This window comes from Crinia signifera, chromosome 6 (genome assembly GCF_055691185.1).
Source record: "Crinia signifera chromosome 6, ASM5569118v1, whole genome shotgun sequence".
Taxonomy (NCBI): domain Eukaryota; kingdom Metazoa; phylum Chordata; class Amphibia; order Anura; family Myobatrachidae; genus Crinia; species Crinia signifera.
This window is the reverse complement of record NC_139222.1, coordinates 82,905,202-82,930,315: the sequence shown is the minus strand read 5'-3', so window position 1 is coordinate 82,930,315 and position 25,114 is coordinate 82,905,202. Positions and strand designations below refer to the sequence as shown.

The 25,114-nt window shown below is 51.7% G+C and overlaps 1 long non-coding RNA gene across 4 annotated transcripts; it reads left to right on the top strand.

Moving 5' to 3' along the window:
* The first annotated feature begins 6,498 nt into the window (after positions 1-6,498).
* LOC146006997 (uncharacterized) lies at positions 6,499-23,475 on the top strand. 4 transcript variants are annotated; one of them, XR_014444182.1, is made up of 5 exons: positions 6,538-7,274; positions 10,818-10,931; positions 16,940-17,081; positions 18,464-18,605; positions 23,395-23,475. It is a non-coding gene; the product is annotated as an uncharacterized LOC146006997 (long non-coding RNA). The 4 variants fall into 4 exon arrangements; XR_014444184.1 differs by lacking the exon at positions 16,940-17,081 and having other exon boundaries at positions 6,548-7,274; positions 23,395-23,472; XR_014444183.1 differs by lacking the exons at positions 16,940-17,081; positions 18,464-18,605; positions 23,395-23,475 and adding an exon at positions 11,592-11,727 and having other exon boundaries at positions 6,969-7,274.
* Positions 23,476-25,114: the final 1,639 nt, after the last annotated feature.

Below are 25,114 nucleotides of genomic sequence, written 5' to 3'. Positions count from 1 at the left end.
TATATATTTTGGTTTGTCCTCCTGAAGAAAAAGCCTTGGGCCTTTAAACGTCGATAAAATAAAAGACACCTTTGTTTCCACCTAAAAAGTCAGCTGAGTGCCGCCTGTTGTTCCTCCTGAATAGTGGGGTACATATGCTGTATATACACACACACACAAACACATAGCATTCGTACACAAACACATCATGTTTTCACACATACCATACACACAAATACACACATAATTTCACAAAAACACATAGGTCTGGCTGATATATCAAGCTTCAAAAAAGTGATTAAATGGAGAGTGATAAACACCCAGCCAATCAGCTGCTACCTGTTATTTTTCAAACCCAGCCTGTAACATAACATATAGGAGCTGATTGGCTGGCTGTTTATTACTCTCCATCAGGGCTATTTTTCAGCAGGCTCCAGCAGGAACTGAGGCCCTTATTCTAGCTCACTCTTTCTGACAAAATATTTCTTAGATGGACAAAACCATGTGCACTGCAGGTGAGGCAGGTGTAAAACCCCACCCAAATCTAATTATCTCTGCACAAGTAACACCTGCCTCACCTGCAGTGCACATGGATTTGTCCATCTAAGAAATATTTTGTCAGAAAAAGTGAACTAGAATAAGGGCCTCAGTTCCTGCTGGAGCCTGCTGAAAAATATCCCTGCTCTCCATTTGATCACTTTTGAAGTTTGATAAATCTGGCCAATAATCAGGAACACATACAGTAGCATACACACATTATGTACATACACATACCATACATACACATACACATATACATACGTACAAACATACTCACATACAGTATATATTTATATATATATATATATATATATATATATATATATATATATATATAGTCTCCCGGAGGCGGCACTCGTGCAAAATAACAACACCAGACTGTGGGTTTCTTTAGACCGACGTTTCAAGGCCGTCTGGCCTTTTTATCAAGGTGCAAAAAAGAGATACAGACATATACAAATAAACAACTTAAATACCTGTGGATCTTGTTCACGTCTCCCGCCGCATCCCAGCCGGGCGTCTAACAGTGACGTCACCGACGTCACGTTGCGTCAGGGGCGTGAAGAATCACCTGTGTCACAAAGTGAAAACAATAACCAATGAAAAACACGTAAAAGGTAACCATGGTGATACATGTAAACAAAATTACAGATAAAAAGACGGAGCGATACAAGACAGATAACTCCAGCATAATTTAGCTTAAAAAAGTATCATAGAAAAATAAGTGGCCGGAACTCTTTTTATGAAAAGCGGCATACATAGAAACAGGCACATCAGCACAATGCGCAACCTGGAAGAGATACATTACATATAGCATGATAGACCTAAATACTCATTAAGTCCCCTGGGCGCGAGGGTGTCCAATCGGTCAATCCACCTACACTCAGCGCGGAGCAATAGTGATGACCGATCACCGCCACGTTTTAACGGGGGAATGTGATCTATAATCCGATATCGTAATGTGGTGATAGGATGTCGAGCCTGCGCGAAATGACGCGCAACAGGCTGTTCACTGCTACCGGAGATGAGAGCTGCTTTAATGGCAGACCTGTGGGCTGCTGCCCTTTCTTTGAAGGCGCAGTCTGTCTTGCCCACATAGTGTCTGCCACAGGGACACGAAATGAGATATATGACATATTTCGTGGAACATGTCACCCGGTGTCTGATGGCAAACTTTTTACCGGAATAGGGATGATGGAAAAATTCGCCTGCCACCATGAAATTACAGGTGGTACAGCCACAGCATTTAAAACAACCCAGTTTGGGTTTGCCCAAAAAGGTTGGTCTGATGGGCGGGAAGTTGACATCATTTTTAACCAAGAGGTCTCGCAGATTGCGGCCCCTGGTGTACGCACACATAATGGATTTGTTATTTAATGATGACAGTGCGGGGTCGGTTTTTACAATAGGCCAGTGTGATTTGGCGCTGTGACTGATGGCTGAGCTCTTTTGGTGATAAGCATTGACCCAAATCAGCTTGTCTTTGGTTTTGTCAAGTTTGAGAGGTGCTGTCAAGGAATGGTCAGGTCTAGGCAGCGCCAAAACTTTGGCTTTGATGTTATCTAATTCCAATTGGTCATATCCACGGTCAATGAATTTACAAATTTTAAGCTAAATTATGCTGGAGTTATCTGTCTTGTATCGCTCCGTCTTTTTATCTGTAATTTTGTTTACATGTATCACCATGGTTACCTTTTACGTGTTTTTCATTGGTTATTGTTTTCACTTTGTGACACAGGTGATTCTTCACGCCCCTGACGCAACGTGACGTCGGTGACGTCACTGTTAGACGCCCGGCTGGGATGCGGCGGGAGACGTGAACAAGATCCACAGGTATTTAAGTTGTTAATTTGTATATGTCTGTATCTCTTTTTTGCACCTTGATAAAAAGGCCAGACGGCCTTGAAACGTCGGTCTAAAGAAACCCACAGTCTGGTGTTGTTATTTTGCACGAGTGCCGCCTCCGGGAGACTATACATAGCAGATCAATATCTGCTTTGGGAAGGCACCATTGTCTGCTGACTACCCGTCATACCGGTTCCTCCGTCAAAGCCCCCGGGAGTGCCTCCTCTAGGTACACTATATATATATATATATATATATATATATATATATATATATATATATATATATATATATATATACACATACACACACACGTCATGTACACATAGCATACACATTTCACCCCCCCAAACATACATCCGGACAGCCCCTAAGCCCCCCAGCATAACAACCTTGTACAGATAATACACTAATGCCAGCTGCTGGCCCCCTCTCCTGACCTGCTCTCTCAAACAGCCACAGAGCACTGTCTGGGAGGAACTGTAGGCTGCCTCTGTATACAGCGCCCCTACCTCCAGCCAGCCCAGCTGCACCCTGCAGTGCAATGAGAGGCAGCTGCAGCGATCGATCAGCAGGCAGGAGCATGGGTTCGAGATGCTCGGAAACCCCCCTGCTTGCGCAGGTGAGGAGGGGCAGCACTGGCAGTGTTGTCTATGTCCAACACACCAGATTTGAAGCACAATTCACCCACCTTCCCTTGAAAGTAAGATTTATGTTAGTACAGAGAATCCATACTGGATAACAGGCCCCCCATTGCCTTAAGTAAGCAGTACATGCAGGAGTTTTAGGAAGCAAAAAAGTTTTGTAAACTTTTGACTCTAATCATCAGTTTCATTCCACGTGAAAGACTTGCTGTGAGCATCCAACAGACTTTCATTACACAAATCACATTTACACTGCTTTTATAAAGCCTGCAGACTTGCCATACTTTTTATTTGTTTTTAGTTGCTTTCTATGGAATTTTCAATATATCTCTATTATTAATTCATGTTTTATATTTTATGCAACTTGTGAACTGAATCACATAACTTTAATGTATTTCTGTTTTACATTGTAATACTATGCATATTTTTATAACAGGTTCGAATGCCATTAGAGGTACTTCCTCTTGAAAAGTTAGCATTTATATTTGCACTTCTGTGTTAATATCATTCTCAATATACTTTAATGTTATGTCTCTAACCTTATCTAATTTATTTTAATATGTATACGATTTAGCCTAGTACCTGAATTAAGACTCATACTTTTAATATCACTCTACCCCCATGTAAGCTCTCACAAGCAGGGCCCACTTCCCTCGTGCCCATTCTACTTTTCCCTAAACCTTCTCCATGCTTTCTTCGATGGCATCTAATCCCTCGGTTTTATGTCACCCTATCACTGATTTTTGTATTGTCTGCTGAAATGTTTATATACGGTGTGCTTGTCCTATACTGTCTTGAACTGTAAGTCACTGTTTCTTGTTTTTATTTACTTGATTATACTGGGCTATGCAAATCCCTTATGGTGCTATATAAATAAATGATAAAAATTATAATAATAAAATACATGCACTAATTTGCTGCATAACTTTTACAGCTCCTTCCAAACCTTTAAAGCACACCTCTAAGAGACTGTTTTGCATTCCATAAATTCCATACATTTTGCATAAATTTTCCATACATTTTTCCATAAATTTTCAGTACCTAACATAGAAATACTGTATGACACACAAACACAGATTACACTTCGGTACTTGTTTAGTTTCATGGCGGACGGTATATCGGATGCGATATCGGCCGATGCAATGCGATCCGATTTGATTTTTTCCTTGTTGATAACCATACTATCCACTACGCATGGAGATGATCCTATATAGTGTAGCGGGCACAGCGAGCCACCAAGCCCGAAGCGTGGCGAGTGTAGCGAGCCCCACAAGGGGACGCGGATTACTGCGCTCATACTACATAAAGTCAACTCCACGCGTAGTGGATAGTGGGGTTATGAACAGGTAAAAAATCGCATCGGATTGGCCAATATCACATCTGATATATCAGTCACCGTGAAACTAAACAAGTACCTACACTTCTTATATGGAGTTACATTTCCATGGTTCTGTGACCCATGGTCTTCCGGAGTTCTTAGATAGGTGACATGTTAGTGACAGCTGGCTGTTCTAATGGCTGTAATCTCTTATATATTTAGCCAGACCTGCCACTCATTGTGTATAACACTGCACAGAGTAATAGGCTAATAGCCTATTAGCACCTGTTTGACTCCACCCACACACAGTCACAGAGTGACAGAGAGGCACCATAGTGAAGCACAGAGTACCCCAACCAGGCCGCTGTTCCAGACACCCACTGCCTCCTCTCCCTCCCTGTGCTGTGCCTATATGCTAATAGGCCACCTCCAGCGCCTCTCTCACCCCGTCTCTGCTGTGAAATCTGTCACCCCCTGCGGCAGGCAGTGGAGAAGTGGTAACATGATGAGGTGCATCATCAGGAGCACCAGCGGAAGTGCCTGAAGCAGGACACCCACCAGCGGCCCAAAGACACAGCAGTGAGAGCAACAACCAGAACAGCTGGCCATCGGAAGCACGAGTCTCAACAGTGTAAGGAGCGCCAGTAAGTATAGTGTAACCTCTCACCCACCCACTAAAACCTGCTTCACGTTTTTCATTGTTCTCTCCCACCACTGCTGGTCTGCAGTAATTTAGTGCAGTGCAGGTTTCTATATGTGTATTGCAATGTCAAATCAATGTAGTTGAGAGCTGTGTTCTGCATATGTAGTGTAGTGCAGGATAGTGTGAATAAGTGTAATGCAGAGCAGTGTCAGCATGTATATGTGGTGTAGTGTAAATAAGTAAAGGATGGAACAGTGTTCTTTTCTATGTGTAGTGCAGAGCACTTTCCAGCCCACTAACACCACACCTGCTCATTGCCCACCTGCTGTACCCATGCACCCATACCTCCCCCACCACACCACCATCACTCCTGCCCCACAGCTCCCCCACAACTACCCCTCATTCAACCAGTGCACCCCACCAACCCACACCACCCAAACAGCAACTTCTCCACCCACACCACACCCAATCACCCTCCCCACGCATGGCACCCTCGCACGAACCCTCACCCACCCACCCACGCCACAACCACAACCACCACTCCACTACCCACAGTACCCGCACATGCCCCTTGGAGAACAACACACCTGCCACTCCCACCCCCGCAGTATTTCCCCACCCACCCCTCCCAGTGCCAGATTAAGCCTTCGGGGGGCCCGGGGTACTTTAGACCGGGGGGCCCCCTTGCACTTGTCATTACTGGCCGCACACTGCATGGGAGAATATTATACTGTCAAAACACAGAGTAAAGGCAGAATAAACTTGGTCAATCGTTAACTGCAGGGGATATATATTATAAGGGCACGGTAGTGCCCTTATATTAAGGCTGAATCCAACGAACGGATTTTTCCCATAGGGAACTTTTCGGATGGGGGCATGGTGTTTGAGGGACTGCACCTCAAAAGTGACTGGGCATACTGAACTGAAATTTGGCATGTACGCATAGAATCGTCAACCGGTGCTGCGTGCCAAATTTCAGGTTGAAATATAAAAAAATGACCAATTGGGAGCGATCTAAACTTCCAACTGCCAGTTTTTTCCTGACACTCGCGAAATGACACTTTGTCACCCATGTTAGTCTATGAGGGTTTTTTTGGGAAGGCATAACTCGGGGTAGAGGAACAATTGAGACTTGGGGTTTGTTTTATTAGGTAGATATTGTCCCAGTGGAGTGCCTTTTGGGGTTGAGGATTTTCAGATAGGTACAGTTTTTTTATAATTTAGTGAAACATGCCCCATTATAGAGATAGGAGCTCCAACTTGTTGCGCAGCCGCAGGAGCCATCAGCTGGGGGAGTACACAGAGTGGCTTCACTTGGGTGTACCAAGATGGCCGACTCCTGCTCGCAAACATAAATTATTTTGTGTAAGTGGAATATGCGGTGTTTATGTTATACATGGGAGTGTGGGTGGGGGTAAGGATGGGTGCTGGGTGATCATTAGCCCTGACATGGCTGTAATTATATAGTTTAGTACGTCCGTGCTGTGCCAGAGATGACTGTAAGCTGAGTGAGTGACGTCATTAATTTATTCACTGCACTGCCGGGAAGTTCAAAATTTACAGTGCTGCTCTATGTGGCAGCCAGCGGGATGTGTTGCTCTGGCAGAGCTGGCCTTAGCCCATTGGCAGATTGGGCAGTTGCCTAAGCTCTAGGGCATCTGAATGGGCTTAGGGCATCTGGAGAGTACGCTTGCTATGGGACCCGGACACTCAGTGAGGTATCCCCATAGACTCATGTGTGGATCTGTGACTAGGATTGGCAGGCGTACAGAGGCTGGGTATAATTATTACAAGGTGCTAGTGACACCCATCTATGCCCCCACCAACCCCCTGCTGCCGAGGAAAATCAATTGGTGACACCACTCGGTAGCATCATCTCTAATATCCGCACGGGAAAAGCTGAAAGCAGCAGCCTCATCCCTTATTTTTAGAAGTAACTGGACACTCCAGGCACATTACACTAACGGGCACATTTATCAATAAACCGCGATGTTTTTGCGATAATATCGATGAACATCGCATTAACATCGCATTGCGATGTTGTGCTACATCACCTGGATTTATGAAGGGAGGTGGGCAGGGAGAGCAGGTGCGAAAGCGAGCTGTTCCTGCGATATTAGCTCCCTGCAGAGGCGAAGAGAGAACACTCCCCTGGACACTCCCCCTTTCCCCCCAGGCCAATCATTGTTCGTGCAGAAAGGAAGGGGCGTTGCCAGCTACAACACAGGCACTTCCTGTACACTGCAGACCTGCTGGGAGCACAGAGAGAAGCCCCGTGGAACCTGCCTCCCAGTCTTCCTAAACTGTAAGTATTGTAATATGGTGGGTCAGAATGGGGGCTGAGGGCAAGGGGTGCTTGTTTCCCCAAGGGAGGCAGGGAATGGCTGCTCCTGGCTTCTCTTCCGGAGGACAGCTAACCACAGAGGTATTCAGCATGGGGGAGCTTGTATAACTGTGCAGCAAGGCAGCGTCTGCACATGGAGCTGGGGTCAGATATTCTGCGTGCAGTCCAGTGTATGGTGACAGAGTTCAGCAGTGTGTGTGTGTGTGTGTGTGTGTGTGTTAGTGTGTCAGTCAGTGTGCCCCTGGTCACCATACAATGTGTGTGTCAGTCAGTCAGTGTGCCCCTGGTCCCCATACAATGTGTGTGTCAGTCAGTGTGCCCCTGGTCCCCATACAATGTGTGTGTGTCAGTCAGTGTGCCCCTGGCCCCCATACAATGTGTGTGTCAGTCAGTCAGTGTGCCCCTGGCCCCCATACAATGTGTGTGTCAGTCAGTCAGTGTGCCCCTGGTCCCCATACAATGTGTGTGTCAGTCAGTCAGTGTGCCCCTGGTCCCCATACAATGTGTGTGTCAGTCAGTGTGCCCCTGGTCCCCATACAATGTGTGTGTGTCAGTCAGTGTGCCCCTGGCCCCCATACAATGTGTGTGTCAGTCAGTGTGCCCCTGGCCCCCATACAATGTGTGTGTCAGTCAGTCAGTGTGCCCCTGGCCCCCATACAATGTGTGTGTCAGTCAGTCAGTGTGCCCCTGGTCCCCATACAATGTGTGTGTCAGTCAGTCAGTGTGCCCCTGGTCCCCATACAATGTGTGTGTCAGTCAGTCAGTCAGTCAGTCAGTGTGCCCCTGGTCCCCATACAATGTGTGTGTGTCAGTCAGTCAGTCGGTCAGTGTGCCCCTGGTCCCCATACAATGTGTGTGTGTCAGTCAGTCAGTCGGTCAGTGTGCCCCTGGTCCCCATACAATGTGTGTGTGTCAGTCAGTCAGTCAGTCAGTGTGCCCCTGGTCCCCATACAATGTGTGTGTGTCAGTCAGTCAGTGTGCCCCTGGTCCCCATACAATGTGTGTGTGTCAGTCAGTGTGCCCCTGGTCCCCATACAATGTGTGTGTGTCAGTCAGTCAGTCAGTGTGCCCCTGGTCCCCATACAATGTGTGTGTGTCAGTCAGTCAGTGTGCCCCTGGTCCCCATACAATGTGTGTGTCAGTCAGTCAGTCAGTCAGTGTGCCCCTGGTCCCCATACAATGTGTGTGTGTCAGTCAGTCAGTGTGCCCCTGGTCCCCATACAATGTGTGTGTGTCAGTCAGTCAGTCAGTCAGTGTGCCCCTGGTCCCCATACAATGTGTGTGTGTGTGTCAGTCAGTCAGTCAGTCAGTCAGTCAGTGTGCCCCTGGTCCCCATACAATGTGTGTGTGTCAGTCAGTCAGTGTGCCCCTGGTCCCCATACAATGTGTGTGTGTCAGTCAGTCAGTGTGCCCCTGGTCCCCATACAATGTGTGTGTGTCAGTCAGTCAGTGTGCCCCTGGTCCCCATACAATGTGTGTGTGTCAGTCAGTCAGTGTGCCCCTGGTCCCCATACAATGTGTGTGTGTCAGTCAGTCAGTGTGCCCCTGGTCCCCATACAATGTGTGTGTGTCAGTCAGTCAGTGTGCCCCTGGTCCCCATACAATGTGTGTGTCAGTCAGTCAGTGTGCCCCTGGTCCCCATACAATGTGTGTGTCAGTCAGTCAGTGTGCCCCTGGCCCCCATACAATGTGTGTGTCAGTCAGTCAGTCAGTCAGTGTGCCCCTGGTCCCCATACAATGTGTGTGTGTCAGTCAGTCAGTCAGTGTGCCCCTGGTCCCCATACAATGTGTGTGTGTCAGTCAGTCAGTCAGTGTGCCCCTGGTCCCCATACAATGTGTGTGTGTCAGTCAGTCAGTGTGCCCCTGGTCCCCATACAATGTGTGTGTGTCAGTCAGTCAGTGTGCCCCTGGTCCCCATACAATGTGTGTGTGTCAGTCAGTCATTCAGTGTGCCCCTGGTCCCCATACAATGTGTGTGTGTCAGTCAGTCATTCAGTGTGCCCCTGGTCCCCATACAATGTGTGTGTGTCAGTCAGTCAGTCAGTGTGCCCCTGGTCCCCATACAATGTGTGTGTGTCAGTCAGTCAGTCAGTGTGCCCCTGGTCCCCATACTATGTGTGTGTGTCAGTCAGTCAGTGTGCCCCTGGTCCCCATGCAATGTGTGTGTGTCAGTCAGTCAGTGTGCCCCTGGTCCCCATACAATGTGTGTGTGTCAGTCAGTCAGTCAGTGTGCCCCTGGTCCCCATACAATGTGTGTGTGTCAGTCAGTCAGTCAGTGTGCCCCTGGTCCCCATACAATGTGTGTGTGTCAGTCAGTCAGTGTGCCCCTGGTCCCCATGCAATGTGTGTGTGTCAGTGTGTTGTCGTGTGGGAGGATGTAGCTGCCTCCCTGCACTGCAGCAAAGTATGCCCCAGCCTGGCCGACACCTTGCAGTTTAGCAATTTGCTAGTATTTAGGGGGGTACACTAAGGGGCGCATTTATCATCAATGTGCAATGCCGACGTGGTGCCCTCGCATTGTGGTATTGTGAAATACCGCCTAGATGTATAATTTTGAGGGTGCAGGGACAGGGCTCCGAAAGGAGCCCATCCCTGCGAAGCCCTGACCCAGAAGCCGGGGGGGGGGGGTCTGCGCATGCGCAATTATGCGCTGACCCCCTGTGACCGCACTGCCCCTCTCGGCAGTGCAATCCCGCAGCCATAGGCTACAATGGGCTATCGCCATCTCAGAATGGCGATGGCCCAGGAATGCGAAGCCAGGCTGCCCGATGTTGATACATCAGGCAGCATCGCATCCCCCATAGAAACCTATGGGGGATGTGGCCGGCGGCGTTGCAGGGCTGTCCCCCTTTATTACATTGAGGGGATACATAATATTTGACCCCCGAAAATGGGTGTTTTAGGGGATTTAGGGCCGCATTTTATCAAGCAATATTTGCGGTTAAATCCCCGGAAACATCCGTTTTCGGGGGTTCACCGCAAATATTTAGTATCCCTGCTGCGATCCTCCCTGCAGCGCCGCTGGCCGCATCCCCCATAGGTTTCTAAGGGGGATGCGAAGCTGCCCGATGTATCAACATCAGGCAGCCTGGCATCACACCCCTGGGCTATCGCCATTGTAATATGGCGATAGCCCTTTGTAGCCTATGGCTACACTTCGCACTGCCTCTCTCTCCCTCTGACATGGGGGCCCATTTATAAAGGATCTGACCGAAATATCATCGCGTAGGATCACATTGTAAAATGCACCAGGATGTATCATGCAGGAGCCTGTCCCTGTGATGTGCTGAGCTTCACCTGCTGGGTGAAAAATTCAATTGATATGAGCGCAAATGTGATCCTGTGCAATCATTTTTCTGCCATATTGCATTGAATATGTGATCATAGATAAATGGGGCCCTTAATGCCAAACTTCAAATTAATACTTATTTTTCTTACTGCACGTAACCTGTATCTTTAAATAAACACTATGCTGTTACTTTTTTTTTTGTCTTCTAATTCTAGCAGTGGGGAGGAAGATAGTCAGCAGGATCACGCAAGCACAAGCCACAAATCCCAGTGTGATGAAAGTGTGCAAAAAAGAAAAGAGCACTGCGGTTCTCTGAAGAGGAAAATGAAGTACTTGTTGATTGAACTATTTATTACTGTTTTTTATGGTGTTTTATTTTAAAGTAAAACCATTTATATTTAATTTTGAATTGTTTTGCATTTTATTCAGCCAGCGCTGAAACACTTTATATTTTAGTTTACGAACTGTCCAGGTAAAAACTCCTTCACTCACAAATTCCAATCAGGATTCTGAATAAATTGGTTTCACTGACATTACGCCGAATGAGGATATATACACACCTCTATCCAGGGCTATTTTTCAGCAGGCTCCAGCAGGAACTGAGGCCCTTATTCTAGTTCACTCTTTCTGACAAAATATTTCTTAGATGGACAAAACCATGTGCACTGCAGGTGAGGCAGGTGTTACTTGTGCAGAGATAATTAGATTTGGGTGGGGTTTTACACCTGCCTCACCTGCAGTGCACATGGTTTTGTCCATCTAAGAAATATTTTGTCAGAGTGAACTAGAATAAGGGCCTCAGTTCCTGCTGGAGCCTGCTGAAAAATAGCCCTGCCTCTATCTATCTTTAAAAGTATAATCCTATAATTACATCTCTTACTTATTACTAATACCCCTCTTACACCACCGCAAAATTTTTTTTTTTTTTTCCTTGTGGTCTCGGGTCAGCGGCGGTGTAAAACGGGTTAACCCGTGTCTCTTTTACCCAGGTTCTGACCAGGGCAGGACTTGTGTAGCGGGCAGTGAAAAAAGGGTATGCATCCGATCTGGCTCTACCGAGAGCTACCGACTTCTCGTGAGATTTCCCCTGTACTTGACTCCCTGGACAGCCGCCGGGCGGGCCACACAGACTGGTGACTCTTAACCTGCGGCAGCCGCCGGAGCGTGGGGCGGCTGCCGCAGGGCAATTTGTAAGTGTATTTTTTTTATAGATGGCCCCTGAGGCATTTTCCCCCAATACAATACAAATTAGGACGCTGCAGGAGAGGGAAATAAATATTTTCTTCTGCAGCAGCCAGTTCTGCAGATGCTCTGGGCCTATTTAGAGTATGGTCCTGGAGCTGCAGCTCCATCAGGCTCATTGGTAATCCGGCCCTGCTTGATGTGTCCTGCCGCATGATTCTGAAAAGCAGATGCCTGAGCGGGTCGGGCTGGTTGATGGCCATCCCTACTCACTTCTCCACAACACAACAAATAAACAACATGAACATTTATATATGTAATAGTTAAAACATGGTTGTCAAATCTACAGGAATGGCCGAAAATCAGGTACCCCCCCCTGGGAAGTTGGGCAACTCTCCCGCTGCCCCCCCCCCCTTCAGCCCCTGCCCCTTAGCACCCCAAATGGCGGCTTAGTCCCTATCTGCTACTACTTCCGGTTTGAGGTATAATGTGTAATTGGCGTGTGGCATAATATGTAATGGGCAGTACCTTGGCATAATGGGCACACCTTTTTCCATGCTAGGGCACACCCCTTGCAATTGGCGTGTGGCATAATATGTAATGGGCAGTACCTTGGCATAATGGGCACACCTTTTTCCATGCTAGGGCACACCCCTTGCAATTAGGCTCCACCTATTGTTGATTTGGTGCTGCCCACGTGAGGCCACTTCCAGATATTTTCCAGGGCCACTTTTAGTCCCCAATCCGCCCCTGCCCGCAGCCTGGCTAACTATACACCCCCCTGTAGCGCATCCCTAACTATACACCCCCCACCACCCCTGCAGCCTAACTAACTATACACCCTGCACCCCCACAGCCTAACTAACTATTCACCCCCCTGCAGCTTTACTATAATCTCCGCACCCCTGCAGCCTAACTATACACCCCCCATCCCCACGTCCTAACTAAATATACATCCCCACCCCCACAGCCTAACTATACACCCCCCTGTAGCCCAACCCTAACTCTACACCCCCCCTGCAGCCTAACTATAATCCCGCACCCCCACAGCCTAACTATACACCCCCACCCCCACAGCCTAACTATTTATACAGCCCCCACAGCCTAACTATAAAGTGCCCCCATGTGTACGCTGTCATCCCCTCACTGTGCCCCCCCATTTGTGTACGCTGTGCCCGCCCATGTGTACGCTGTCCCTCCCCAGTGCCCCCCCGTGTGTACGCTGTCCCTCCCCAGTGCCCCCCCGTGTGTACGCTGTCCCTCCCCAGTGCCCCCCCGTGTGTACGCTGTGCCCCCCGTGTGTACGCTGTGCCCCCCGTGTGTACGCTGTGCCCCCCGTGTGTACGCTGTGCCCCCCCCCCCCCGTGTGTACGCTGTGCCCCCCCCGTGTGTACGCTGTGCCCCCCCCCCCCGTGTGTACGCTGTGCCCCCCCCGTGTGTACGCTGTGCCCCCCCCCGTGTGTATGCTGTGCCCCCCCGTGTGTATGCTGTGCCCCCCCGTGTGTATGCTGTGCCCCCCCGTGTGTATGCTGTGCCCCCCCGTGTGTACGCTGTGCCCCCCCATGTGTACGCTGTGCCCCCCAGTGTGTACGCTGTGCCCCCCCGTGTGTACGCTGCCCCCCAGTGCCCCCCCCCCGTGTGTACGCTGTGCCCCCCCGTGTGTACGCTGTGCCCCCGTGTGTACGCTGTGCCCCCCCCCCCCCGTGTGTACGCTGTGCCCCCCCCCGTGTGTACGCTGTACCCCCCCGTGTGTACGCATTATTATTATTGTAATAATTATTATTATTATTATATTTCCTACACCCAGACTCTGTGCATACCCTTTCCCCCGTCACTGTCCCTGTATGTACCCTACCCCCCCCCAGTGCCCGCCGTGTGTATGCTGTCCCCCCCCAGTGCCCGCCGTTTGTTTGCTGCCCCCCGTGTGTACTCTCCCCCCTGTACTGCAGCTGCACCCAGGTAAATCCGTTCCCCCACTGTCCCTGTGTGTACCCTGTCCGCCACCCCACTATCCCTGTATGTACCCTGTCCCCCACCCCACTATCCCTGTGTGCCCTGTCCCCCCCAGTGCCCATGTGTACGCTGTCCCCCGCGTGTACGCTGTCCCCTCCCCAGTGTCCCCCGCGTGTACGCTGTCCCCTCCCCAGTGTCCCCTGCGTGTACGCTGTCCCCTCCCCAGTGTCCCCTGCGTGTACGCTGTCCCCTCCCAAGTGTCCCCTGCGTGTACGCTGTCCCCTCCCCAGTGTCCCCTGCGTGTACGCTGTCCCCTCCCCAGTGTCCCCTGCGTGTACGCTGTCCCCTCCCCAGTGTCCCCTGCGTGTACGCTGTCCCCTCCCCAGTGTCCCCTGCGTGTACGCTGTCCCCTCCCCAGTGTCCCCCGCGTGTACGCTGTCCCCTCCCCAGTGTCCCCCGCGTGTACGCTGTCCCCTCCCCAGTGTCCCCCGCGTGTACGCTGTCCCCTCCCCAGTGTCCCCCGCGTGTACGCTGTCCCCTCCCCAGTGTCCCCCGCGTGTACGCTGTCCCCTCCCCAGTGTCCCCCGCGTGTACGCTGTCCCCTCCCCAGTGTCCCCCGCGTGTACGCTGTCCCCTCCCCAGTGTCCCCCGCGTGTACGCTGTCCCCTCCCCAGTGTCCCCCGCGTGTACGCTGTCCCCTCCCCAGTGTCCCCCGCGTGTACGCTGTCCCCTCCCCAGTGTCCCCCGCGTGTACGCTGTCCCCTCCCCAGTGTCCCCCGCGTGTACGCTGTCCCCTCCCCAGTGTCCCCCGCGTGTACGCTGTCCCCTCCCCAGTGTCCCCCGCGTGTACGCTGTCCCCTCCCCAGTGTCCCCCGCGTGTACGCTGTCCCCTCCCCAGTGTCCCCCGCGTGTACGCTGTCCCCTCCCCAGTGTCCCCCGCGTGTACGCTGTCCCCTCCCCAGTGTCCCCCGCGTGTACGCTGTCCCCTCCCCAGTGTCCCCCGCGTGTACGCTGTCCCCTCCCCAGTGTCCCCCGCGTGTACGCTGTCCCCTCCCCAGTGTCCCCCGCGTGTACGCTGTCCCCTCCCCAGTGTCCCCCGCGTGTACGCTGTCCCCTCCCCAGTGTCCCCCGCGTGTACGCTGTCCCCTCCCCAGTGTCCCCCGCGTGTACGCTGTCCCCTCCCCAGTGTCCCCCGCGTGTACGCTGTCCCCTCCCCAGTGTCCCCCGCGTGTACGCTGTCCCCTCCCCAGTGTCCCCCGCGTGTACGCTGTCCCCTCCCCAGTGTCCCCCGCGTGTACGCTGTCCCCTCCCCAGTGTCCCCCGCGTGTACGCTGTCCCCTCCCCAGTGTCCCCCGCGTGTACGCTGTCCCCTCCCCAGTGTCCCCCGCGTGTACGCTGTCCCCTCCCCAGTGTCCCCCGCGTGTACGCTGTCCCCTCCCCAGTGTCCCCCGCGTGTACGCTGTCCCCTCCCCAGTGTCCCCCGCGTGTACGCTGTCCCCTCCCCAGTGTCCCCCGCGTGTACGCTGTCCCCTCCCCAGTGTCCCCCGCGTGTACGCTGTCCCCTCCCCAGTGTCCCCCGCGTGTACGCTGTCCCCTCCCCAGTGTCCCCCGCGTGTACGCTGTCCCCTCCCCAGTGTCCCCCGCGTGTACGCTGTCCCCTCCCCAGTGTCCCCCGCGTGTACGCTGTCCCCTCCCCAGTGTCCCCCGCGTGTACGCTGTCCCCTCCCCAGTGTCCCCCGCGTGTACGCTGTCCCCTCCCCAGTGTCCCCCGCGTGTACGCTGTCCCCTCCCCAGTGTCCCCCGCGTGTACGCTGTCCCCTCCCCAGTGTCCCCCGCGTGTACGCTGTCCCCTCCCCAGTGTCCCCCGCGTGTACGCTGTCCCCTCCCCAGTGTCCCCCGCGTGTACGCTGTCCCCTCCCCAGTGTCCCCCGCGTGTACGCTGTCCCCTCCCCAGTGTCCCCCGCGTGTACGCTGTCCCCTCCCCAGTGTCCCCCGCGTGTACGCTGTCCCCTCCCCAGTGTCCCCCGCGTGTACGCTGTCCCCTCCCCAGTGTCCCCCGCGTGTACGCTGTCCCCTCCCCAGTGTCCCCCGCGTGTACGCTGTCCCCTCCCCAGTGTCCCCCGCGTGTACGCTGTCCCCTCCCCAGTGTCCCCCGCGTGTACGCTGTCCCCTCCCCAGTGTCCCCCGCGTGTACGCTGTCCCCTCCCCAGTGTCCCCCGCGTGTACGCTGTCCCCTCCCCAGTGTCCCCCGCGTGTACGCTGTCCCCTCCCCAGTGTCCCCCGCGTGTACGCTGTCCCCTCCCCAGTGTCCCCCGCGTGTACGCTGCCCCCCGTGCCCCCTGTGTGTATGCTGTTGCCCCTGTGTGTGTATGCTGTCCCCCCCCAGTGCCCCCGTGTGTATACGCTGTCCCTTCCCCGGTGCCCCCGTGTGTATACGCTGTCCCCTTCACAGTGCCCCCCTGTGTACGCTGTCCCCTTCACAGTGCCCCCCTGTGTACGCTGTCCCCTTCACAGTGCCCCCCTGTGTACGCTGTCCCCTTCACAGTGCCCCCCTGTGTACGCTGTCCCCTTCACAGTGCCCCCCTGTGTACGCTGCCCCCCCCAGTGACCCCGTGTGTACGCTGCCCCCCCCAGTGACCCCGTGTGTACGCTGTGCCCCCGTGTGTACGCTGTCCCCCCCAGTGCCCCCGTGTGTATGCTGCCTCCCCCCAGTGCTTCCGTGGGTACAGTACCCCCGTGTGTATGCTGTCCCCCCCCAATGCCCCCGTATGTATGCTGTCCCCCCCAGTGCCCCTGTATGTATGCTGTCCCTCCTCCGTGTGTGCGCTGCCCCCCTCCTCCGTGTGTGCGCTGCCCCCCTCCTCCGTGTGTGCCGCTGCCCCCCCTCCGTGTGTACGCTGCCCCCCTCTCCGTGTGTGCGCTGTGCCCCCCTCTCCGTGTGTGCGCTGTGCCCCCCCTCCGTGTGTATGCTGTGCCCCCCCTCCGTGTGTATGCTGCCCCCCCCCTCCGTGTGTATGCTGTCCCCCCCCCTCCGTGTGTATGCTGTCCCCCCCCCTCCGTGTGTATGCTGTGCCCTCCCCTCCGTGTGTATGCTGTGCCCTCCCCTCCGTGTGTACGCTGTGCCCCCCGTGTGTACGCTGTGCCCCCCTCCGTGTGTACACTGAGCCCTTTAATATTATTATTTATTATATTTCCTGCCCAGACGCTGACCTCCCCATGCCACCGCCAGGACTGAGGAGCTTCCACAGCCTGCAGACCAGATTCAGGCGCTTCCTTGAGTTGCCCTCGCCACCGAGAAGGCAGAAAGAAGACACCCAGGCCATCAGAGGAGCAGCTGCATCCAGGTAAATCCGTCCCCCCACTGTCCCTGTGTGTACCCTGTCCCCCACCCCATTGTCCCCGTGTGTACCCAGTACCCCCATGTGTACGCTGTAGCCTTCCCAGAGCCCCCATGTGTATGCTGTCCCCTTCCCAGAGCCCCCATGTGTACGCTGTCCCCTTCCCAGAGCCCCCATGTGTACGTTGTCCCCTTCCCAGAGCCCCCATGTGTACGCTGTCCCCTTCCCAGTGCCCCCATGTGTACGCTGTCCCCTTCCCAGTGCCCCCATGTGTACGCTGTCCCCTTCCCAGTGCCCCCATATGTACGCTGTCCCCTTCCCAGTGCCCCCATGTGTATGCTGTCCCCTTCCCAGAGCCCCCATGTGTACGCTGTCCCCTTCCCAGTGCCCCCGTGTGTACGCTGCCCCCCCCCAGTGTCCCCGTGTGTGCTCTGTCCCCCCCAGTACACCCGTGTGTGCTCTGTCCCCCCCAGTACACCCGTGTGTGCTCTGTCCCTTCCCAGTGCCCCCGTGTGTACGCTGTCCCCTTCCCAGTGCCCCCCTGTGTACGCTGTCCCCTTCCCAGTGCCCCCCTGTGTACGCTGTCCCCTTCCCAGTGCCCCCTGTGTACACTGTCCCCCCCCAGTGCCCCCGTGTGTACGCTGTCCCCCCCCAGTGCCCCCGTGTGTACGCTGTCCCCCCCCAGTGCCCCCGTGTGTACGCTGCCCCCCCCAGTGCCCCCGTGTGTACGCTGTCCCCCCAGTGCCCCCGTGTGTACGCTGCCCCCCCAGTGCCCCGTGTGTACGCTGCCCCCCCAGTGCCCCGTGTGTACACTGCCCCCCCCCCAGTGTCCCCGTGTGTGCTCTGTCCCCCCTCAGTACACCCGTGTGTGCTCTGTCCCTTCCCAGTGCCCCCGTGTGTACGCTGTCCCCTTCCCAGTGCCCCCCTGTGTACGCTGTCCCCTTCCCAGTGCCCCCGGGTGTACGCTGCCCCCCCCAGTGCCCCCGTGTGTACGCTGCCCCCCCAGTGCCCCCCTGTGTACGCTGCCCCCCCCCCCAGTGCCCCCGTGTGTACGCTGCCCCCCCCAGTGCCCCCGTGTGTATGCTGTCCCCCCCAGTGCCCCCATGTGTATGCTGCCTCCCCCCCAGTGCTTTCGTGGGTACAGTGCCCCCGTGTGTATGCTGTCCCCCCACATTGCCTCCATGTGTATGCTGCACCCCCCAGTGCCCTCGTATGTATGCTGTCCCCCCCAGTGCCCCTGTATGTACGCTGTCCCGCCCCCCAGTGCCCCCGTTTGTACGCTTCCCCCCCAGTGCCCCGTGTGTACAGTGCATCCGTGTGTGCGCTGCCCCCCCTCCGTGTGTACACTGAGCCCTTTAATATTATTATTTATTATATTTCCTGCCCAGACGCTGACCTCCCCATGCCACCGCCAGGACTGAGGAGCTTCCACAGCCTGCGGACCAGATTCAGGCGCTTCCTTGAGTTGCCTCCGCCACCGAGAAGGCAGAAAGAAGACACCCGGGCCATCAGAGGAGCAGCTGCATCCAGGTAAATCCATCCCCCCACTGTCCCTGTGTGTACCCTGTCCCCCACCCCACTGTCCCCGTGTGTACCCAGTGCCCCCATGTGTACGCTGTCCCCTTCCCAGAGCCCCCATGTGTATGCTGCCCCCATGTGTACGCTGTCCCCTTCCCAGTGCCCCCGTGTGTACGCTGTCCCCTTCCCAGTGCCCCCGTGTGTACGCTCTCCCCCCCAGTGCCCCTGTGTGTACGCTGTCCCCCCCCCCATTGCCCCCGTGTGTACGCTGTCCCCCCCATTGCCCCCGTATGTACGCTGTCCCCCCCATTGCCCCCGTGTGTACGCTGTCCCCCCCAGTGCCCCCGTGTGTACGCTGTCCCCCCCAGTGCCCCCGTGTGTACGCTGTCCCCCCCAGTGCCCCGTGTGTGCTCTGTCCCCCCCAGTAAACCCGTGTGTGCATGCTGTCCCCCCCCCAGTGCCCCCGTTTGTACCCTGCCCCCCCAGTGCCCCCGTGTGTACGCTGCCCCCCCAGTGCCCCGTGTGTACGCTGTGCCCCCGTGTGTACGCTGCCCCCCCAGTGCCCCCGTGTGTACGCTGCCCCCCCCAGTGCCCCCGTGTGTACGCTGCCCCCCCAGTGCCCCCGTGTGTACGCTGCCCCCCCCAGTGCCCCCGTGTGTACGCTGCCCCCCCCAGTGCCCCCGTGTGTACGCTGCCCCCCCCAGTGCCCCCGTGTGTACGCTGCCCCCCCAGTGCCCCCGTGTGTACGCTGTGCCCCGTGTGTACGCTGCCCCCCCAGTGCCCCCGTGTGTACGCTGCCCCCCCCAGTGCCCCTGTGTGTACGCTGCCCCGCGTGTACGCTGCCCCCAGTGCCCCCCGTGTGTACGCTGCCCCCAGTGCCCCCCGTGTGTACGCTGCCCCCCAGTGCCACTGTGTGTACGCTGCCCCCAGTGCCACTGTGTGTACGCTGTCCCCCCCAGTGCCCCCGTGTGTACGCTGTCCCCCCCCAGTGGCCCCGTGTGTACGCTGTCCCCCCCAGTGGCCCCGTGTGTACGCTGCCCCCCCAGTGCCCCCGTGTGTACGCTGCCCCCCCAGTGCTCCCGTGTGTACGCTACCCCCCCAGTGCCCCCGTGTGCGCTGTCTTCCCAGTGCCCCGTGTGTGCGCTGTCCCCCCCAGTGCCCCCGTGTGCGCGCTGTCCCCCCCAGTGCCCCCGTGTGCGTGCTGTCCCCCCAGTGCCCCCGTGTGCGCGCTGTCCACCCCAGTGCCCCCGTGTGCGTGCTGTCCCCCCAGTGCCCCCGTGTGTACGCTGCCTCCCCCCAGTGCTTTCATGTGTACAGTGCCCCCGTGTGTATGCTGCCCCCCAGTGCCCCACCCCCCGCGTGTACGCTGTCCCAGGGGTGTGTTATCATTAAACATTTAAAAAATCTAATTTTATTCTTACACTGAAATTTAAAATTTTAAATAAATAAAAAATAAATTGAAAAAAGCTATGAAATTACATTGACAAAAAACCTTACGGTTTCACATGTCCCATTAAGGCTTCTTACACATGATCTGGCATTTCTGAAACCTGTTGTAACTCTTCCACTCAAACGCCAAAAAGCAATGAAATTACGATCATTAAGGCTGACGCCTTAATGGACGTGTTCCTTGCGCAATACAGATATGGTACGCCATCACAGCCTGTGGGTAAGTGCAGATTCAGCACTCTCACAGAGTGAGATTGCTGTCACTCACACAATGGTGGAGCTGCTAATTCACAGATTTGTGTGCTCATTGGAATACACACATGCAGTCTATGCAACTGAAGGACTGAGCTGTTATGTGGCACACTCATCCTAGTAAGTACCTGCAATCAGCTAAAACGGTCTATACCTCTGAGATACTATAGTGTTCATTCTAGCACCCGCCATCTTTGAAAACCCATGCAATTCCTCTTCCCTGCCTGGGGTGTAGCTGTCTGCTGTAGTGCTTCTAGCATAGTGTGATCTGTATATCAGCACCGCAAACCAGATCTGTGCTAGAATCACTACAGCAGACAGCAACACCCCAGACAGGGTAGAGGAACTGCATGGGTTTTCAAAGATAGCAGGTGCTAGAATAAACACTATTACTAGAACTATCCCACTGAGGGTCCAACATCTCTCACACTCACTACATATATCCATTTCATTTAGTATTCACATACAGTTACCAGAAACATCTTTCATAATTGCAAAAACTATAATGCTCCCAACTACTATGCATCTACACTTTCTTCTCCTATAAGCCTTCATGCTGCTCTGTCTTCCCCAATCCCTACTGCTGTGTGTACTCCCTCATCCACACCAATGTGTCTTTTCCCATCTGCACTGCCCTGTCTTTCCACACAGATGTTTCCTTCTATCTGTGCCACTGGCTTCCCCTCTATTAGTGATACTCTGTCTCCCCCTCCATCCATGCTGCTCTGCCTGCATCATCCATGACACAGTTTCCTTCCATCTGTACTGCTGTCTCCCCTCTCCATCTGTACTGCTCTGTTTTCCCTTTATCCCCTTTGCTCCGAACACCCTCCCCCATCAGTGCTGTCTTTCCTTCAACTGCTCCTGTTTCCCACCCAATCGCATCACTCTGTCTATACCTTCCCCAATCTGTGCCACTGTTTTCCACCCATCTGCTTCTTTAGTCCCCCATCAGTGCTCCAATTAGCACACAAATCTGTGAATTAGCAGCTCCACCATTGTGTGAGTGACAGCAATCTCACTCTGTGAGAGTGCTGAATCTGCACTTACCCACAGGCTGTGATGGCGTACCATATCTGTATTGCGCAAGGAACACGTCCATTAAGGCGTCAGCCTTAATGATCGTAATTTCATTGCTTTTTGGCGTTTGAGTGGAAGAGTTACAACAGGTTTCAGAAATGCCAGATCATGTGTAAGAAGCCTTAATGGGACATGTGAAACCGTAAGGTTTTTTGTCAATGTAATATATATATATATATATACATACATACATACATACACACACACACACACACACACACACACCACATGAAAAGCCTGTGTTTGTCCCTCTGCCCCTTACTCTGGAGGAGACCTCACAGTCCTAGTGCTGCCTCTGATTAAAAACCCTACCATGACTAAGCTGCTGCTGCTGTTCTCCATGGACCCGAGAAGCATGTAATGAGCTCCACCAATCAGAGTTCAGCACAAACCTCTCAGCCTCTGCCCTCTGGTGCAAAGTGTCATGGGACTTAGTCAACTCCCAGTAATGCACTGCACACTTGTGCAATCAGTGTGCCTTGGCTCCCGATGCTCAGCACCATTAATCATTGTCACATTGGCAGATAGGTGAAGCTGCAGCACTACCCCACCCATGCAAAAAATCCGGCCCTGACCCCTCCTATAGAAACCATATTTCACACAATAATGGTGTTCACAGGTTAAGGGGCGGAGGTTAAGGGGCGGAGCCCCTCACAATGGTATGAAGAGTCATATCCCCCACATCCTTATCCTCATAAGGATGTCTAGAATGCTTTAGCACAGAACAATAGATACTCACATAATTTATCTATGGTGTTGAGTCTTCAAAGGTCTGGTTAACTCCCAATTTATCCAGTTACACTAAGGGGTCTATTCAGACCTGCTCGCTTGGGGTTTGCGCATGCCCTATTACGGGCATGCGCAAAATACAGGAGCAAGTGGCTTTGGCGATTTTCACACTCCCCAATTCGTTCGCTCCAAGAAGAGAGGGCCGGGGCAGACAGAGGGTGACAACCCCTCATTTTATAATATATGTACTGTAGATATAACTACATATATGAGAGGACAACACAATTGGATGAATATTAATAACATTTATTGTTAATAAGACAATATATTAAAAGTAAAAAATTATGTTCTTCTAATAAACACTCAGAAATTTTTGAGTTTTTATGTTTGTATTGGGTCAATAACATTTATTTACAATATATCCAAAATATAAAAAATAGAATATTAACATTTCATAGGGCTGCTTACAATTGTCTTGTAATTATGATGATGGCTACTTCAGCAAACAGATAGTGTATATCTGTATTGGGGGTGCAGTCACCAACTCTACTTATAATTATTTCTTAGTAAAGTATGCAATGTGGCTGCATTATATGCAACTTTGAATCAGCCCAATATCAATGAACTTGTAGATTTCAAGAGCAAAATTAGTAAATGTATGTTGTGCTAAGCCTTGGCTCTCCAGATAACGTGGAGAGAGACAAAGGTGGACAGAGAGAAAAAGGTGAAGAGAGAAAAATTACCAGCTAACTAGCACCTAACGGTCATACTCTAAACAGGGCCTGTAACATAATAGTTAGTAGCTGATTGGGTGGTACTTTATCTCTCTCCAAGGCTTAGTAAATAAACCCCTACTTCACCAGATCTGTGCACCACCTTCTTTTACCGCCTTCTGATAGAACTTATAGAACTAAGAGTGTTAATACCTGGAGATATCTATTAAGATTATTGAGGTTTATACAGTCTCACTACAATAGTACTCCTTAAAATGCAACCACAAGTGGTTATTATTCTGTCCTCTCCTGCAATTTCCCTACTTACCTATCTATGGTTGACCTGTGTCTAAATATCTATTAAGACTTTGGAGGTTTACTCAGTCACATTACAGTACTACTCTTTAAAATCCAACCACAAGTGGTTATTATTCTGTCCTCTCCTCTACACATCTATCTATGGTTGACTTGTATCTACATTCTCCCACCTCTTCTTAGTCTTAGCAGGGAATATACACTTAAGCAATGGCACACTTTCATCTGTAATCAGCTCAGCACATTTCATGCTAAATCTTCAGCAGCTGATACATGCTATACAGTAGCGTCATTCGATCCCAGCAGTGTGCTACATCTGCCTATGCACCTACTGTGCAAAGGCGCAATCATACAGAACACAGGATATGAAGTCATCAAAGAGCACAACTGAAAGTAAGTATCCTGCTCTGTTGCATTTATATTGTAGCATTATCAATTATTAATGTGACAGTGAATTTTCAGTTTTTTTTTTTTTTTGCAATTTCAATTCACAGTACTTTGGAATTCTTGACATGGAAATATATACCTGGAGATTCTTCATCCCTCTGGAATATACCTAGGAAATGTCATATTAAATACACATTTTCTCATTTTTTCATTTAAGTATTTCTTTCTATTTATAATTTAGTTATATCAGTACTATTTTATTCCATTATTAAATAGTTTTAAGAAAACAGAAGATTGACTTCATCAGTGTTAAAGTAGTGCTATAAATACAATAAAATGATGAAATAATAAAGAATGCACAGGACATCTCTGGGATAGAGTATGGAGTTTAAGAGCTAGTTCATTACCCTTGCTGAAGTCCAAAGGGGGATTAGCCCCACAAAAATACATTTTACAGTGTTAGTCTGGAGCAGATCAATGAGAGGTGGTCTAATTTATCAATGGATCACAGCTCAGGTGTAGCATTGTAGTAGTTTTCAAGATCTATTTTCATGTTTAATAATGAAATTAAGTCAATCACACCCATACCAAAAGTGATATTACTTTGTAATATACCTTTAACAACCTTTTTAATATGTTAATAAGCGGTTATTTTTTTGTCTGTCTTATTTTACAGGTAGCTGCCGGGGGAGCTCAGGGAAAATTGGGTCCAACTTGTCCTTGGTACAAATCATACTATCATATTGGGGCCTTTAATATAAGAATATGAGTTTGGTGGTTGCCAAGAGATTGGTTTCTGCTCAAATGATAATGAACAATTATTAAATTACTGGAGGGATAATGCTGTGAAACTGATTTCACAGTTGGGCCCCTTAGATACAGAAAAGAGAAATCTCACTGCTTGTACATACAAGTAAATTATAGAGGATCATGTGTCCCAACAATATGTTAACAGTTTGGGTAAGGACATTTCCTTTTTCAGTTTGACTGGGCTCCAAACAGAAAGCTTGCTTAAACAGATTTCTGACCATAACCCAATGGAACAATTGCGTGATTAATTATTATTATTATTATTATTATTATTATTATTATTATTATTATTATTATTATTTATTTATTTATATGGCACCACAAGGGATCCGCAGAGCCCATTTACGGAGTACATAAACAATTAAGCAAAACAATGACTTACAGTTAAATACAATAGAGGACAAGTACATGGTACATAACTATAACTGCATCAGCAGACGACCCTGGAATAAGTATCAGCATGGCAGAAAACTGCAATATTTTGGACCATCAAATATGGTTTAAGGTTGAGAAGGAAAAGTTAATGAGGGAATAGAGACCTACTCGTGAGAGCTTACATTCTAATTGGAATTTTAAAGGTGAGCCAGGCCTTATCGCTGAGACATCACTAATAATCTTTAGGATGAATGGATGCTGCATCCATTCAGCTACTGTACGGTATGTAAATCTATTACAAAGCTTTCCCAGAAGACTTTTTTAAGAACTTATATTAATGTCAATTGTATTGGAAGCAAATGTGCAACAAAATCATATGTTTTTGATATTAGAATGTCTACTTATTTTGCC